A 20040-nucleotide genomic window follows, 5' to 3' on the forward strand; every position below is an offset into this window, starting at 1 on the left:
ATTTTTATGTCTTCAATTATTTAATCTAAATGTTCGCATATCTTTAGTCTTATTTGAAGGAAACCTTAACGAACTGGATAAGGTTTGATAATATGAATAATAAAGTTACTATTTAAATAATTGTTCACGATAAGAACGTATCGACGATAATGAAAAAAAAAAAAACGCCATTATTCTACCTAATCTCCAATTTTAATATTGCTGTATATTTACAGAAGAATATTAAATATTTTTAGGTTACCCCACTTTGTATTGACTCCCAATGCGTTTTCGCTATATTTTCAAGGTGAAACAAGATTAAAATTAAATGCTTGATAAAATCTTGTTGAATTGCATCTGATAGAGAATGAGTAAAAAATATATACTCATTACTCAGCTGAGAATATCCGAGTAGAACACGTAACAGGCTATGGAAAAAAGGGATTTTAAAATGGTGAATTGGCGACGCTCAGAGCGAGATAACAGGTGGCTATTTGGAGGTCAGTTATTCATGCCCCTCATCCTGGAAACGGAAATGAACACTAGGATACTTCGCCATTATTGTGGAAATGGTTCAGCTGTTATTCCCATCGAAGGCGCTCGACTGAGCTTCAATATCTAATAACTCCTTGTAAAAATTTACAGCTGAAATCTCTAATAGTAAACCGAGATTTATCGAGCATATCATTCGAAAAAGAGGGAGAATATATTTTGTAAAAATGAGTCAATAAAGTTAGGGAGACTTAAAGCAAACGTTGAAAAAAAGCGTGAACAATGATATATTCTAGAAATGTATGACTTTTCAAAATCAATTGTCTGAGTCATGCGCTCATCGATTTTGCGCGTGTGAAAACATGAAGACAGTGCAGGACCTATTAGGTTGGCGACTCTATTTTGAACCCTGTCTAAGAGTAAAAGACCAATAGCTGATGCACTAGCCTAAATGTGGCAACAATACTCCATACATGGACGAATGGTGGTCTTGTAGAGGCACAGGATACTTTCAAGCGTAACTAATTTTCTAATACTATAGAAAGCCAACCTACTTTGCAGCGGCCTTGGCAAGGGCATCTACCTTCCTCTCGGTCGCTTCCCAGTGACTTTTAATGCAAAAATAGTTTCATGATAATGTGATTGGTGGCCTTCTAGCACAGATCCTAACCACCTAGGGCGCCATTCAGTTAGGGAAGCGGAAACCCAGAATCTTGCCCTCAACTAGTGTGATGTCAGAGAGCCTTCGGAGACTCCTGTTGCAGATGTGTTCAAACAGTGTAATTCCAAACATCCACATTTTGGTTTTCATAACGATGAATCTTCTCATCGTCTACGTTGTTGTCGGTAATATCTATGTAGTAATGATATATTTATTGTTGAGTTTTTACACAGATTATCATTAATGATTGCTCCCTCCAACACAATCGGTGTTTCCTATAATCTGTGTGACACGTCTCCTCAGATTTCTAGTACTCTTCTCCTCTTTCGATAACTTTTGCAAATGAATTTGCATTATCGCGACAGTCGCTTTCCATTGATCTATCGCTGGCAGTGACCGTTATTTTTCTCTGAAATTTAAGTGACAGTAAGTGTAGTCCTCTTTGCACTCATCCAGAAAAGATCTGGTTAGTACTTTCGTTACACGATCTTCCATAACCCTTCAACTATTTGATGCGGTGCCAGTCGATGCTGACTCTACGAGTTTTTTGCGGGCGGAGGGGGGTCGTCAATTTACAATTTTGCGATTTTAATTTTCTTGATTGGAAAAAAACAATTGAAGAACATTAACTCTATGCAGGTTTAATCGGCTTCCTTGATGGGAGTATGGTTGGTTGGTTGTTTTTTTTTTGTTTTACGGCATATCAACCCTTTTGAAGAAAATTTTTTTTAATAGAATATATTTGTTGTTTTCACGTCGGTTTCTATTTAACCCATAGTTGGGACCCTAACAGGTACTACCACTCCGGGTCAGAGTGGACCTGAGAGCAATGGTAATTAAAGGGTGACTCCACACTCCCCAAAGCCCACAAGCTGGGGCCTCACCACTGGATATAGTTTAAGGTCATATCCAGGACCCCCATTGAGGGACTTTTACCCTCTGCAGGGGGCAGTCGGCGTATTCTAATGCCCCACCGACAGGGCCGATGGGAGTATGAAGCTCACAAGCGATCCCTAGTCGCATATATAAGTTTTCTTGGTTGCATTTTTTTTGTTTTACTTTTGTTTCAATTGTCCCTCACACTTTAGTTTCCGCATTCGAGGGTTATTCTTAAGATTGCAACTGTTTTCAGCATTGCCATCATTTGCATTGTCTCAGTCCTCCCGTCGATTCCGATTTCTTCTATTTTTTTCAAATTCTCTGGAACCATTTCTACTGCTCCTACAATTATTGTTATTATATTGATTTTCTGCATGTTCTATATTTCTTTCAGTCTTCTGGAAATACTTGTTTTGTTTTCCGTCTCTGTGAGCTTCACCCTTTGGACTGCTAGGACGGCAAAATCCATAAGTTTCCAATTTCTTTCCTTTTAGTTATAACATCCGGTCTTCTTGCTTGGATGAGTTTATCTGTTTATGTTTATATCTCCACGCCACAAAAGATTTTATGATTTTCGTTTTCCTGTACTGTCTCCGGTTTGTGTTTGAAGCATTTACCCACATGTCCATGTTGTAGTCGCTTGCAGAGCTCCTTCCTCATGCAATTGTGCCTGTCCTTACATTCCTTTTTGATCAGTTTGATGCATTCACTTATGTGCTTTATTGTTTCATCTCTTTATCTGCAGAGTCTACATTTACTGTTTGCTTGTATTTTATCTATTTGCACGGTGTGGTTGATTAGAATTACGTTGTTCGTTTCAGCTGTCAACAGAGATTGTTTCTCTATCCACGTGTCCACATCCAGGTGTTTTCTATGATTTTTCTTGTTGTTGTTGTTGTTGTTGTTGTTGTTATTTTGATGAATTGTCCATGTACCTCTTTCTCTTCTCACTTTTATTTTCTTTTTTTTTTTGTTTCCGGTTTCATTATTTCCTCTTTTGTTCTTCTTGAGGCGTCTCTCATTGCATTTCTGTGTTCTGACTTATGTACTTTTCAAAGTCTTTTTGTGCCTTTTTGCTTGGATGGATTCATCTGTTTGTACGTTTATGTCCCATAGGATTTTGTGATTTTCGTGTCCAAGTACTTTTGCCGGTTTCTTCTTGTACTATTTGTCTGGGTGTTCAAGATACAGTTGTCTTCATAATTCCTAGTGTAATACCCTCCCATTTGATGTGTCTTTTTTTGGTGTCTATTCTTATATTCGTTTTTAGTTTGTGGCATTCGCTTATTATGTGGTTTATTACTTTGTCTCTTTGTTCACAGAGTCTGCATTTGCCGTTTTCTTGTATTCTTGTACATAAGACAGATGAAAAATACGTACGAAAAACAAAGACATTTTTATGAAAAAGTCTATGAGTTATAATGGATATTTTGTACTACATCTAGATAAATAACGAATGTGAACACTGGCGAGACATATTTTTCTGTCATTTTCGAGGAACGTTGTACACTAGTTAAAGACTAAGACACTTTTTCAAAGTCTTCCTGGAACCATTTTTAATAATGGCCAGATTAATAGTTTGTATATTCGTCAACCAGCTGAAATTTTTTTTCATGTTTATTTTGCATCTCATCGTCCTCATACAAATAAGCGCACACAGGAAGGTAGGAACCGGAAGCGCCATACAGCTGTTTCCCAGGGAAGTACACTTTGACTATCAACCTTGCCAGATACATGGAAGGCAATAAGTGTTCATCCGTCTTTTTTATCTAGACTCACAGAAATAATCAATTTAGAGAGTTGGTCCTTGTTTACTGGCGTCTTTATGAGAGTAGAGTAAGATACAAGGTCGGGTTTTAATATGAGAAAAATCCAGCTTCCGTAAATGGGGATTTTTGAATTCGGACAAAAATAAAATTTGCCTCAGTCTAAAAGTATTCTTTTTACACTGAACGAAGACGGAAAAGACCAGGTGCAACACCAAACTTTGCTCTTATATAAAACCCGAGAAGTATGTCAGATGCATTGCATTTAGTTTATTCGTTGTTTTGTTTTATAACGAATGTTCCAGTTTCTGATTATTGAATAATGAATATATTTTGTCAAAATCCTTTTTCTTCAAGTTCTTCATATTTTTTTAACACGATAAAATACGACGGCATTGACGAAAATAACAGAGCTATTAAGAAAAATCATGAAAAGCGGAAACCAACCAATATAATGACAGCGATAAACTATGAATAAAATAGAATAATATTTCGCAAAAATAATCATGAAAAGGTCATAAATATCGAGTTTCTACGAATAACAAAACTAAAGTCATGGCCAGAAATTTGACCTTTAACTTTAACATAACCTTGACCTTGAAGATATTAATTAAAATTAATTAATTCGGTTCTAACCTTGACCAGGATGTTTGGACTGTACAGAAACAAATAAACATAGTGACAAACGAACAAGAAACTTAACCGAAAACATATACGCTTCAATGCACACAGATGGACGATATCTTTCCTGGCAATTTCTTGATATGATTAAGGTTTGTTTGAAACAATAAATAAAAACAAACGTAAGCATGATCGACCGAAACGGAAACAAATGCAATAAAGATGCGCATCTCCACAAAAAAAATCTGATTATCATAAAGAACTTAAAAAAAAGTATTCGGTATATAATACTGGATTATAGAATTTCTTTGCCGTTTTTTTCTTTTTGTTGAAGGCGAAGGAAGTGAAGTAGCTTCCAATGTAGACTGACGACTCGCCATCATCGTACAATTTCCACTAGGGAATTTGAAAACTTTCATGTGAGAAGTTGGTTCTCAAAATAGAATCCTAGAAATCTATGCTAATAAAGCAGAATCAAGTCAATAATCAAACCTTGTTGATTGTTGGTGTCCTATGTTATCGTTTTCCTTCATTTTATTTTTATGAATAATTAAGGGTAAAAGCGACTGGAGGATGAAGGTAAATATGATAGTTTTTCTTTGTATTGATGTCTTTGTGTATTGTTGCCTTAGAAAAGACGACATGATTCCATTTCCGTTTGATGAAAAACAGTTTCCTTTTTTAATGGCAGAGCATCTACTAGTTGGCTAGTTGTGTACAAGTTCCAAGAGCGATATGAGCCTTCTATCTATCTGAAAGTGATACAACATTTAATGAACGAGATTGGAGATGCGCCGCTGAACAACTCATGTTCTCTACCGATACAAGTTATGACAACAAGTCCATTGCCATCACTCCTAAAATGTATCACTGGATTGCCACAAATAACAAGATAATGAAAACACAGTTTCCGGCCACGGTTATGGTGTTTGGTGCGGTTCCAAGTGAAGGCCACATCATGTCACCTTACTTCTTCGAAGTGGACTTGAAAAAGTTAACACCAAAATCTATCTGGATTAGGGTAGGTCGATTTTTACCTTTTTTCTGTTGTTTTTTTTTTGGGGGGGGGGATCTAAAATGTTGCAGCAGAGAAAGATGCCCAAACATATAGGGAGTACAAATATATAAAAAGAACTAGGTTCCTAATATCAGCCGTTTAATGAGTATTTGATTTTAAAAACGGTGAAGCTTTGAAGCAGTTCTAAATGACTAAAACTGCCACTTAACCATATCATTCAAACACGGTAGTGTTTGAATGATATGGTTTTAAAATCAAATACTCCCACGTCCGTTTGTCCCGGGATGATGTGTCATCGACAATCAGTACAATAGTGCCTTGGTTGCTTTCGGGCTGAGCGATAGTTCATCTTCAAAGACTTTACCTTCTCTTTTTTAGTTTAGTGCTAGTCACCTAAGACGTTCCTACCGGGAAATACTGGCGAGGCAGCTGAGGCATTTTTTTTTTACCAGAGCGCGCTTTTTTGAATGCATTGGCTTTTCAAAAACAACACCTGACCTTGCATCTAACTTCATGAAGAGAAGGTAAATAAACACTCACATGTCAAATTTTAATAGAATTTGAAGATATTAAAATTTTGAATAATAAAAAAGGTTGAATTAAAATGACTGTATACGAAATAAAATGACCTAAAACGATTTATATGTTGAGGAAAAACAAAGACACACATAAGATTTTAGTTTTCTCCCACTGCAAGAATTAAACACCAGGGTCAGAAAATGGGATTGAGAAGTCAACGCCCTCGAGGAGGGGCACTCCGTCCTGCAAAAAATGTTTGGGCAGCCCCGTCGGAATTTCCAGATAACAGCGCCTCAGGCGATCAGCAATAAACTAATCCATTCTCAAAGAGAGAGGGCTAAGCCTGGGAGGGTGAAACTCCTAGAACTGCACAGAACTAACATCCCATCGTAATCAACGGAGACCATATCATTACAGGAATGGTTTAATCTCTGTTGATTTTGGGGCCGAGGATAATTAATAATTTTTGTTATTTTTGTATCTTTCATTCTTTCTTTTATCTTCACTCTCTTTCTTTCTTTCTTTCTTTCTTTCTTTCACGCGGCATTTCTATTTTATGTGAATTCCATTTCAGAAATTTCGTGGTTAAACATGGACATGTGATATCCGAGCACGAATTATGCAACGTAATTGATTTTTTTTGTCATGACGTCATTGCTGATTCTCTACGGATGCAATTGTTAAACGCCTTTAGGCGTTTTTTTTTTTTTTCGTGAGTGCGAGCATTAATCGTTAACCCGTCGATGCGAATGCGTGGACACACGTGATTTCAAGAAGGACCACACGTGATCATACAGAGATGATTAGAACGTGGCCAGCGGCGTCATTTTCTGGTCAGTGGCGTCACTCCATGAATCCAACTTTTCATTTATTTTTCGATTAACTTCTTTTAGATGATTATTTAGCAATGTCTGTAGAGGCGATAATTTTAGTTTTTTTTTTAATTACTTAAACCAAAATCAGACACGATAGCATTTGGCCATATTTTATTTTAATTTGTGATGACGTAACATGGAGCAATTTGCTGTTTCTCTCTTTCCTGTCTCTCCGCTATTCACCTCTCCCTCTCTCTTTCTCTGTCTGTCTGTCTCTTTTTCTCTCCATTCACACACACACACAATGAAGTGCCCAAGTGATTTTATTTACGTAAAAAACGCGTACAGTTATAAAAGTGTTTTTAAAATGTTAAAATGTTAAACAATTTGAACAATCTAACAATCACATGAATTATAAAAGTCCATTCGTTACATTAGATATAAAGTTTGAATCGTTTGTGGGTCGTTGGTCTGTTTGTCTCATACATATAAACTTACCCTTGATTCTTTGATCAAGATACCACATTCACTCTGTAGGTACTTACATAAATCCCAATTTGTTTTTAAAATATTTTATTTACAAAGAAGTGTTCGTGAAAAATTCATAGATACGTCATAAAATGGAATACTGTTGCCACATCTGGGCAGGAGCTGCTCGACATGTCCTATCTTGCTTTAATAGACTTCAAAACCGGTTTCGAAACCTAGTAAGCGATACCATTTTCTCTTTTCTTTCAACCATTTTCTGTCTTCTCTCTCTGCTCTATCGTTATTTTCATGGCAAGTGTTCGTCTGAACTCCAACCTATGGTCTCGTTTTGCCAAACTTTCACAAAAAAACACTAGACTAGCTACAACCACTATAAACGATTGCCCACACTCTCTATCTATGCCTAAGCGGAGGTTCCATGAACAAAGTTTCTTTCATAGAAATCCCCGCATGTGGAACACTGTCCCATTGGCCTGCTTCCCAGCCGATTACAATATGGTACCATTCATGTCTAATGCAAACAAATTCTTGTTGAGTCGTCCGTTGAAATAATCCAAATTCTACCCAATCTACACCATTAACGATTACTAAACTACCACCTTACATTCATTAGCTCTCATCCTCAAGTGGCCTTCGTGACTCTCTTGTAAAAAAAGATAGGATGGGACTATGTTTGCAATATTTACAAAAAGGAAATTATTGAACAGTAAAAGTCCACCTAACCCTCTGCGAGGTGTAAGACGCCCACTGTTTTCCAGGTAATAACAATCAGGTCGAACTCTAAATAGAAATGGGAGCTATTTGGTATGTCAAAAATAAAACGTGTGACGACTGAATCGCCAACTGATTCCAACGAATGCTTAAAAGCAAATATCTTTACTTGCTATTCCTTTTCTCCCTCTGATTTGGTAAGATTTATTTTCTTCATAAAGTCAATTTTCACAGCAATGTGTGAACTAAAACTATTTTTCAACCAATAAAAATCGTTTCAAACATGAAGATATAACATGTCTATCGGAAAATGGTGTCACAAATATTCGAACTAAACAAAATATTTAAATTGTTAACTGTTTTTCTTTCTTTATTGAATTAAACCTTTTCCTGAAATAACCCCCAAATCTTGCCAAATGGTGACTTCTTTGTAAAAAAAGAAAACGTACAAACATTTACAGCTGCGGTGAGATAAAAAAAAAGGTCGTTATTTCATATTATAATATACCATTTCAAAATGTCTGACAAAAATGTTTAACTGTCTTAAAAAGTTGTTACCATCGACAATTATAGTAAGTGACATCTGTATTGTATTTGTCACGTAATTTCACCCCGGAAATTGATAAGTGGAACCACCTTGAAAGTCTAAGCAATGTCAAAAAGAGACACGCTGTTATGTTTACCTTGTGATAATAATAAGAGGGCGACCACCCGTTAGCATTACATCCTGTGGATTAGTGTTGGTTCCACGGTGGCTTCTCAGAAACAAAATGTCGGCCTTTCAGATTCTTCTCTAAACGAGCAAGTCTTATGCCATCATGCCTTGTATAACCGTTTTCACGAGTAAGAAATGGACAACAAAAACAAAATAAGCCTACTCAGCTGAATAGTTAACTACGTGGTACATTAACATTTGACTCATAGTTTATGTCAGGTTTTTGTAAAGACGAGTGGATACCTCGTTTTAAAATTATAAAAACTAAAAGCAGAAAATGAATAACAAATTGACGTTTCATTTTATGGAAGTCTAGGTGGTGTAATAAACAATGGAATCGGCAAGCCGATGTCAAATTAAGTAGAATATAATATGAACTAATACTGTTAAAATAGTATGAGCTAAAAAGTCTTCTTTCCCGATGCCTACACACACGCATATATATATATATATATATATATATATATATATATATATATATATATATATATATATTCATAATGGGATGATAAATTTAACCATAAGAATATCTCCTAATATAAAAAAATAATAATAACGGAATAAACAATATTATATATAATAAAGTATAGCCAATAAATATTAATAACAAAAATATCCACAGTTACCTACAGATTTAACTAGTCACATCTTACTGCGGTTCTAATCTCTATCTGCTATCCTAGTCTCTTTCGACATGCTGAAGAGACGTTTGTTTTCTTTTTGAAAAGGGGAGGTTCTTTCTCCCGAAACTAATCAAAGTTCCATACCACTAACGGATTTTATATACACCGGACATACCAATGAATTGGTTACAAATAATTATGTAATGAAAGGAGAGGTCATAAATGAATAAATAATTAGACATTTCTCGACTCGAACATATCCGTCTGTTTGTTTTGTTTGTTTGTTTGTTTTTCCTTTTTTTTTCTCTTGTGGCCCCGGTCCTTTCTTCATTGCTCTGAGCTTTTTAAAACTTTCATATATTCCTTTATCAGCAATGCTTCAAGCAACCTACCATTTACTTTTATATATATATATATATATATATATATATATATATATATATATATATATATGTGTGTGTGTGTGTGTGTGTGTGTGTGTGTGTGTGTGTGCGTGTATGTATCAAATAGGTTTAAAGATCGAATAGATTCTTTATAGAGAGACACTTATCAAGATATAAGAAGCTCAAAATATTGAGGTAAAGCATAAACATTGAATAAAATTATAGACAAAACAAAATAAATATAAGTATATATGAATTTATTTGTCAGTTCAATAGGGATAACCCTCAACAGAAAGAGGAATTGTAAACGCTCTTTATAACTAGGCTTTTCAAAGCATAATGCTTCTCATCAGAAGAGGAGAAGGAAGAAAATTTAGAAATAGGGAGATGCGATTTCTTGCTCAAGGTATATTTAAAAAAAAAGTGTAGACCAAATAAACATGAAAATAAACATAAAAATAAACATAAAAATAAACATACAAATAAAAATGAAAATAAACATAAAAATAAACATGAAAATAAACATGAAAATAAACATAAAAATAAACATAAAAATAAACATAAAAATAAACATAAAAATAAACATAAAAATAAAAATGAAAATAAACATAAAAATAAACATGAAAATAAACATGAAAATAAACATAAAAATAAACATAAAAATAAAAATGAAAATAAACATAAAAATGAAAATGCACACATAAATAAAATAAGGGTAAAAATCAACATAAATAGAACAGAAACATTGAATTAAGATGGATGAAGTAGATGGTCATGAATTAGAAGAAAGAAATAAAGTGTACAGAGATGGAATTGCTGTAATATAAGTAGGTGGCTATTTGAGGCTAGAGGGGAGCGGTATTGGTGACTAACATGGGGCGCGTTCTAAAACAGAACTGCATAGAGGTACAGACACGTTTATACCCCCTCTTTCCATTTATTTCTTTATTGAACTGACACACTATGTTTTTATTCTTTCTCTCTTTCTCTTGCTCTCTCTCTCTCTCTCTCTCTCTCTCTCTCTCTCTCTCTCTCTATATATATATATATATATATATATATATATATATATATATATATATATATATATATATATATATATATATAGTCGAGAGGGATGGACGCACGGATAAAGGGTTTAGGCTCATTACCGCAGGGTCCCGATTTCGAATCTCGTTCGATTCAGTCACTCTGATAAATCGTAGATGACGGAACACGTGTCAGTGGATAATTATATTAAAAAAAAAAAACAAACAATATATATATAATCTATCATTTTTTTATTTCCATACTTTGTGGACCAGGCGCGTACGCAGACCCCACGATTTTAATGAATCATCATTATTCCAGATCAAACATACCCATTCCTGTGTGTCTATACATCTTCTATCATTATATGTGATCATTTCTCTGTAATAGTCAACCATATAGGAGCCTATTCGTGACCACACACACACACACACACACATTCAGCTTTATATTATACTAGCAGAAGTACCCGTCGTTGACTGGGTTCAAAAACAGCCTACAGAAAATGGACTGTGATTGATGAAAGTTTGTATAGGTTATGAAAAGGAGGGGGTGTAAGGAGATAGGTTTCGATACTCAAAAATTTTACCCTAAGCAAAATATGATGAAAGTAAAGATAATTTTCGCAAATATAATATATATACTTTGTTTCCATTCGTAGCCAAGAGTGACCAACAAAATGATGTTTCCTTACAAAGAGAAAATGTTATATATATAATAATATAAATATACAAGAAATAAATGTTACCATAGTCGATAAAAGTTACTTTTATGGTAGAAAAGTTCATTGGTTTGTATTTTTAAGTAGTTAGTAAAAAAAAGTTTGTTTTTTTAATTCACAAACCGATTAAAAAAAAAAAAATCGAAATGGCAGCGACTTTGAAATAGAGAGCCCTGTTTTCAATTTGAAGGAGGGGCACCTGAACATTTTATGTTAACAATTTAAGAGAGTTCCGTCAACGTAAGGAATATTTATAAACATATTTTAATGTTTTCCGTTATTTTGTGCTTGATGACTATTCGATTATGGCACGTGTAGTTTATATAAAAATTAATTTAAGTAGTTATCGCCTCAAATTTCGTTTTAATTTCGGTTCGCTGAAATTATTTCAAGTAAAGTGCATTAAAAACTATTCCCCCCCCAAAAAAAAAACATGGACTATTGACTATGGTAACATTTATTTCTTGTATATTTATTTTTTCGGGTAGTCGTTTGTTGGCTTTTCTGCTAAATACTCTTACTAAATAATATCGACGAAATATTGAAAAACAAAGAAACAAAAACAGTTTTGAAAAATGATGAAGTTTTACTTACTTTATTAAAATAATCCGAAACAGAAAAATGGGATATTAAAATAGTAAACACGTAATTACTTTAGTTTTTCACAAGCTGGATGTCTTCAAGTCCAATGTGAACAAGTTCCTGATGAACCGCCTTCTTAAGTAAGAGACTTTATCAGATCTCCAAAACTAACGTACTGTACACGCAATAACTCTTATCCCCGAGTGGTTTCCGGGCCTCAATAAGTAGTGACTACCTTGTAACATTCTTATTTTTTATTATTCATCTATTTATCTATTTTCGAAAGAGTGCCACGTGCAAGTGGAGAAGGAAAAAAAAACAGAGTTATGCAAAATTTGTGTCGAGAATTGTTCAAAGTTCTGACTTTGTTTTTTGGCTTTCACTTTAATAAGAATGTGAATTTAAGAGGTGAATTTGTTCGACACAATATGATTCAACTAAAAAAAAATAAATAAAAGCTAACGTGAATTAAGATTAAAGTTAAGGTGTTATTGTGAAACCTCACCCTATTTAAAAACCTTGTTAAACTTTTTTGACATATTTACATTCTATGGAGGTCAGGCACGAACGAACACCCAATAATTTTATTATACCATATTTCTTCAAACTGAAACATAATTATCAAAGTATACTTACGCAGATAGATATGAAAAGTCTTTGTTAAAGTTTGTGTCATATTTCCATAGAGTACAGGCACGAACGCAGATCCCAGAATTTTATTATACCATTCCTATTTAAGTTGAAACATACTTATCAAAGTATTCTTATGTACATCTATATCAAAAACACTTGTAAACGTTTTTTTTTTTTCATTTTTTATTTCCATAGTTTGGGGGCCAGACGCGAACGCAGACTCCACAATTTTTATGAACCACCATTCTGCCAGATCAAACTTACCCATTCCTGATCCTCGATACATCTTCTATCATTATATGTAATCAGTTTTTTAAAATACTCAACCATATAGGAGCCTATTCGTGACCACACACACACACACACACACACACACACGCGCGCGCGCGCGTGCACACACACACACACATACACACACACACACAGATGTTCATCTTTATATAATAATAATAATAATAATAATAATAATAATAATAATAATAATAATATATATATATATATATATATATATATATATATATATATATATATATATATATAACAAGTTAAGGGGTACAAGAAACATGTTTAGAGAAAGAACAGAACTAGGAACGTTTGAACAGAACAACGCAAGTAATAAAGTAAGGAAAAAGTCGGAATTAGAAGCCATAAAAATTTTATATATTAGCCTCCTGAAAAACGCCGGGTTGGGCTTGCTAAAAGTCGATTATAAGATCAACTATTATTATTATTAAAGGTTAGATGTATATCTAAAGAAGTTATTTTTATGAAAGAACATTATTATGATTATCAGTATGAAAATTAGATTGTGTTACAAGGACAGATAATGTTCATATGTTTTGGAATGTAGTGGAGAACAATAAAGAATGAAGAGGAATATTAAATCCATAAACAGATTAGGTTTTCAATCTTAGGTCTAAACAACAAATTTGGCAAGAGAAAACGTGACGGAAATGTCACTGGTTAGGTCTTTGTATAGTCGAATGACGCAAGCGCAAAGGATTAGTTTTAATATATACAGGCAGGTTAGTTAGTTGATTGAGGGAAAGAGCAGACGTAAGATAGTCCAGTCGGAACTTAGAAGCCGGGAGAAGGGTTAGTCTTTCTTTTAACGCTAGGAAGCAGCGTATTCTAAGATGGCCAATATGTGAACAGCACGTTGTAATCGATAAAGATGTCCGACCGAAACCAGAGAATAAATGTTAGATTATGTCAGGACGACACCGGGTTACCTTGCTGATAGTCGATTTAAGAAAAATCAATTATTATTATTAAAAGTTAAAATGTTGTGCGGGATTAGTTTGTGTACAAAGAGAAATATGTTTATATGTTTTGAATTTGGAACGGGTTAGTAGAACAAAAAACAAAAGAAACAGGAATGTGACGTTGACCAAAAGAATGTCAGAAATACTCAAACAAATAGGTTTCAAAATAACAGATCGGAAACGTGATTAAAAGATGTACATTAAAAGTTGTGTAGTCGAATGACATAATAGCAGCGGAGTCTAGAGATATATACAAAACTAGTCAGTCGGAGTTAGCTAGACAGGCGGAGAGACAGACAGAGAGAGTTGGAGCGTTGAAAACCGGGCCTCCTAGCCCTGTGCCTCAGTGGAAGCAGAATCTAAGATGCGTGCAATCTTCCAATTGGAAAGCATTTGGAATAAAAGTTGTCTGAAAATATAACCAGACACTTCTAATCGTTTCTTTGGAAGGAATATTCTTGCAGCTTTTGCAAGTTTTTCAACCATGACTTCAGATGAATGAAAGTAATGTTTTTCTGTTTGGCAAGATGTAAAACTCCAAGAAAGATGTTCCTCCCCTTTGTTGTAATGAACTCTTTGTTTAAAATTTTTTATATTTCCGGTTGAAACTATATTTATACATTATACACACTAGACGACACGAGGAAATATGACTACGTACATGATATACACTTCTAACATATATATATATATAGACCCTGCAATCTAACATATTGTAAACACTGGCGCTAACTTACATATAGTTAATTTAGTGCCGTGCCCCCCTCAAAGGAAGTACGAGGTAATATACACTTTCTGGTGGTTATGTAACATATTTTTTCATATATAAATATAACTATTGTGTCATGTCGTCTTTGAACAACCAGGTATGTGTCTATTTGTTGTTTGAAAAGGAATGTTTTACATGTAGTGTCCATACTATTGAACATACCACCATCATCGACATCATAAATGTACAGACGGTCTATTATATAGACCGCTATAGCACACTCTCTTGATCATTTATCAAAGAACTTGTCTCCCTCTCGTCATGTGCAAGTATTCGTTTGTACAAGTAATTATCTTTCCCCTATATATATATATATATATATATATATATATATATATATATATATATATATATATATATATAAAGCTGAATGTCTGTGTGTGTGTGTGTGTGTGTGTGTGTGTGTGTGTGTGTGTGTGTGTGTGTCTGGTCACGAATAGGCTCCTATATGGTTGACTATTTTAAAAACTGATTACATATAATGATAGAAGATGGATAGACACACAGGAATGGGTATGTTTGATCTGGCAGAACGGTGGTTCATTAAAATTGTGGGGTCTGCGTTCGCGCCTGGTCCACAACGTATGGAAATAAAAAAAATAAAAATAAAAAAAAAACGTTTAAAAGTGTTTTTGATATAGATGTACATAAGAATACTTTGATAAGTATGTTTCAACTTAAATAGGGATGGTATAATAACATTGTGGGGTCTGCGTTCCCGCCTGGCCTCCATAGAATGGAAATAAGTACAAACTTTAATAAAGACTTTTCATATCTATCTGCGTAAGTATACTTTGATAATTATGTTTCAATTTGAAGAAACATTGTATAATAAAATTATGGGGTGTTCGTTCGCACCTGAGCTCCATAGAATGTAAATATGTCATAAAGTTTAACAAGGTTTTTTTTTAATATAGATCCACAGAATATTGTGATAAGTGTTTGAGTGTGAACAGGTATGGTATAATAAATTATGGGGTGTATCTATTTTATTTTTACTTTCATCATATTTTGCTTTGGTTTTGATACCTCCAAATTTAACCCAAATTTACAACCCTTCCTTTTCATAACCTATCATACTTTCATAAATAATAGTCCATTTTCTGGAAGCTGTTTTTGAATCCAGTCAACGACGGGTACTTTTGCTAGTATATATATATATATATATATATATATATATATATATATATATATATATATATATATATATATATATATATATGTGTGTGTGTGTGTGTGTGTTTATTTAAAAACTAAACATTATAGTCTTTTGGTTGTAATTTCTAAATAAAATGATTAATTCTTTTAGATTGAGCACTTTATTGTTTATTTCTAATTAACTTTTGATGCACGTTTTCGACTGTGAGTAAATAGATTATTTCTTTCTGCATCACTTGCTAAGTTGCAATCGCCTTGGCATCGTTCCTCCCATTTTTATCTGGTAGTCGATCTAACTCTAATTTGAACTGTTTATTAGCTTCGGATTTCGAAAAAAAATTAGACTAGCAATGTTGCTATGTAAAGTATATGAAGAAGAGGATGTCAGTAAGAAAGTAAGGGTGGACACAAAGAGAGAGGGGGAGAGAAATAAGAGAAAGAGAGAGAAATAAGAATCATAAAAATAGAAATGAAAGGCAAAGATGATCGAAAGACAAAGTATGTACATTTTTTCTAAGAAATTAAAAGATACCTGCTAATAATTAATAAAATTGCGTGTCACATTTCTGTCGTTAATTCAAAACATTATCCAATATCAACAGAGATATGATGGTGGCTTAGTGGTTAACGAGAAAGAATGATAATCTAGGCGTGCCAATTTCGAATTCAGTTCGTTCCAAAAAAACAATTTCACTTAGAGATGTTAGTAATATTCACATTGTCCCTTCCGTAAATACCCGATGTCTTTCTAGAAATAATTCTAACTAGAAGGATACCGAGAAAACGAACGCCAACGATAACCATCTGATTCATTCAAAATCAATGAATGGTGCTTAGTTGGTATTAACGTCAATAACTGAGAAGTTTTGTCATTTCTCCGTCAGTATATCTGAAATGAAATAGAACTACCATGGACATAGTTTCTTTTCAAGAACTTTCATCTGTAGAATACGATACAGCAGAGTGCTTCCAAGCTGAGTACCTGTTAGTTTTTTAAGTTTAATATAAACTTAAACGCTGGAAAATTTCTTGAATCACTCTTCTGATTCAGCAGGTATCTCACTGCCGATGCAGTTCTCTATCTTTATAAAAAGTCACGTACAAACAGAGTACTGTTGTCACATCTGGGTAGGATCTACTAATCGCGCCCTATTTAGCCTTGACAGAGTTCAAAACCGGCTTCGAATCCTAGTAGATGATGTCCTTTTCTCTTCTCTGCAGTCTCTTCCCTAGAGAATAGACGTTGTGAGTCTGTCTCTGCGCTATCGTTATTTTCAATGTAAGTGCTTGACGGAACTCAAATCTATGCCCCCGTTGCCAAACTTTGACAAAAACACTCGACTAGTTACAACCACTATCAAGAAGTTTCCTCACTTAATTTGTGCCTAAATCTAAACGCAGATTTCATGAACAAAGATTCTTAACCAGAATTATCCGTCTGTGGAACGCTGTCCCACTGTTCTTCTTCCCCGTTGAATGCAACATGCTAGCCTTCAAATTCAATGTAAACAAATTCTTGTTGAATCGTCCCTCTAAACAATCCAAATTTTACTTAATTGAGACTATTAGCGATTACTACACTACAACCTTGCATTCATTAACCCTTATCCCCGAGCGGCTTTCGGGCCTTTATAAGTTGTGACTCTCAAGTGAAAAAAATGTTAACTAATTTTTTTAGAGTTCCTAGATTAATTAATCGATTCTGAACATTCAATCCATTGTTTCCAATCATTTCAAAGATGTTAATTGCTAACTGACAATCTCATTAATCCTTATCCTCGAGTGGCATTCAAGCTTTGATAAATGGTGGTTTATAAACATAAAAATACTTTTTGGCCATAAACTCTAGTGACAGCTCTAGTGCAACATCTGGTGACGATGTATTCTTCTGACGTGCTTAACTAAGTCTTTCCCACGCGTAGTTCGAATTTATAACGCAGATCATTTTATGGAAACAACGTTGTAACTAACAAAAAATCGTAACCAATAAAAAGGTCGTAGTTCCAAACCATCTTAAACTACATGTACATGTCGTATGCTGTAGTTGCTTTAAAAAAGGCGTTCAGTTGTTAGCGTTTGTAATTCTGCTTTGTAGTTAAACAATTATCAATGACGGTTGTATGTTTTCTCGAATTCAATTTAAATTCATGAGGCAATCTTATTCAAGGTGGCTGCCCTTTGTGAAATAAGAATATCGAATAACCGACCACAAAACATTACGTTTTCTTTTCTTAACTAGAACTTTACGTGCGTCACTTCTGCGTGCTAGTATGCACACGCACGGACAGTGGCGATCGGTCTGCTAATCAAGACGACATCCAAAGACAAGTAACTGACGTCAATAACATTTGCAACGTCCCTTAATACGATGGATAGGTACATAAACGCATGGACAAATAAGACCATCTGAGGTTGATAAATAGATAGATCGAGCCCTACATATGCTTACTCTTTTCTTTTTTTTAAAATGTTTTATTCAAAATCATTGTCAGACGTGGGACAATGTTTCTTATATTTACAAGAAAATTATCAGTTAGTAAAGGCCCACCCAACCCTTTTCTAAGTATAGACAGTCCAATGTTTACCGAGTGATTAGAAAAAAGTAGATATGTTTCTAAATGTTAGTCAGAGCTAAGAGGGGTCTTAAAAATAAAACAGATCAGGGTAGTAGTCATATAATATTATCGTCTATATAATTTATGGTCGGCACTTTTAACAAAATGCTTGCTAATAAAGTACACACGCTTATAGCAGTGGGTTTTGTAATCAAACAACTTGTTAATCAACAAAGTTGAATTTACATTATAGTGATAATATGACAAGAGAGAGAGAGAAAGAGATAAAGAGAGAGAGAGATAAAGAGAGAGAGATAGGACGTAGAACCCCATCCTCCAACGTAAACCCCTACTACCAGGTCTCCTTCTCCAACATCAGGGGTCTACTTTCCAACCTTCCAGAGGTTGAAACACAATTACAGGAGACGAAACCGGACGTATTCTTTCTAAGTGAAACTGGCATAGGGCCAACCACTTCTCTAGACGAATTCATAATTAAAGTATACTCTAACTTAACATATAAATCTGACCCCCAAGACTGCCATGGGCATGGAATATGTGCCTACATCAAAGATGGCTTTCCATGTGGTAGGAATATCTCCAGAGAAGACCCTAATTTATCTTATATGTGCTTCCGGGTTGCACTAGCTTACACCACTGCATTTATATTTGCCCTCTATCGCCCCTACAACAGTGGGGTTACTATCTTTAAGAGCATATCTGAGAAAATTGACCACATCCTGTCTGCTCATCCTTCGGCTAACATTCATATTTGCGGTGACTTCAATGTCCATAATGTGGAATTGGCTGACCCACTGAAATAAAACCGATGACGAGGGGAGATTTTGTCATGATTTTGCCATTGCCTATGACCTCACTCAGATTGTTCACGAGCCCACCCGTGTGCCGGTCAATATGCAAGCCTTCTGGACCTTTTTCTCACAACTTCCCCTGAGCTGTGTTCATGTTCCGTTCTATCTCCTCTGGGATACTCTGACCACTCTGTTGTAGCAGTTAAGATAAAAATGAAAAGTAATAAGTCTTCAGACGTACCTCTCCACTGTACTGTATATCGATAGTTTATGGCTGACTGGGATAGCTTACGTACATTCATATCTGACCTACCTCTGAATTCCATGTTTAAAAAGGACGTGTCCTCTATAGTATCAGACCTGACCGAATGGTTAATTGTAGGCAAAGACCGATTCATACCATCCAAAAAATTCCAACAAAAACCTAACAGCCAGCCATGGCCCCCCCCTGAATGTGCTGCTGCCATCGCGCACAGAAATCACCTTTTCCATAGCTACCAACTTAATAGATGTACTGAGACTAAAGCTGCTTTCAGGACTGCCAGCAACCACTGTAAAAGAGTAATAAGAAATGCAAGTGAGCTATATGCTCAGTCTGTTAAATCCTAAGTAGCTGAGCAGCGGCTTGGTTTCTACCAGTTCTGGCAAATAACAAACAGGATCTTGAACAGAAGCGTCCGTTCTATCCCAACGATCACCAATGTACCTGAGGTCATCTCGTCAGTATCAGACAAGGTTAGACTATTTGCCAAGAACTTTGCAGCTAATACCACCTTATGTGACAATGACCATCAACTCCCTGTAATTCCTCCTATAAAAGACAACACGCTATGCAACATACAAAT

Source organism: Euprymna scolopes, chromosome 5 (assembly GCF_053919585.1).
Source record: "Euprymna scolopes isolate OS-2025 chromosome 5, ASM5391958v1, whole genome shotgun sequence".
Taxonomy (NCBI): Eukaryota; Metazoa; Mollusca; class Cephalopoda; order Sepiida; family Sepiolidae; genus Euprymna; species Euprymna scolopes.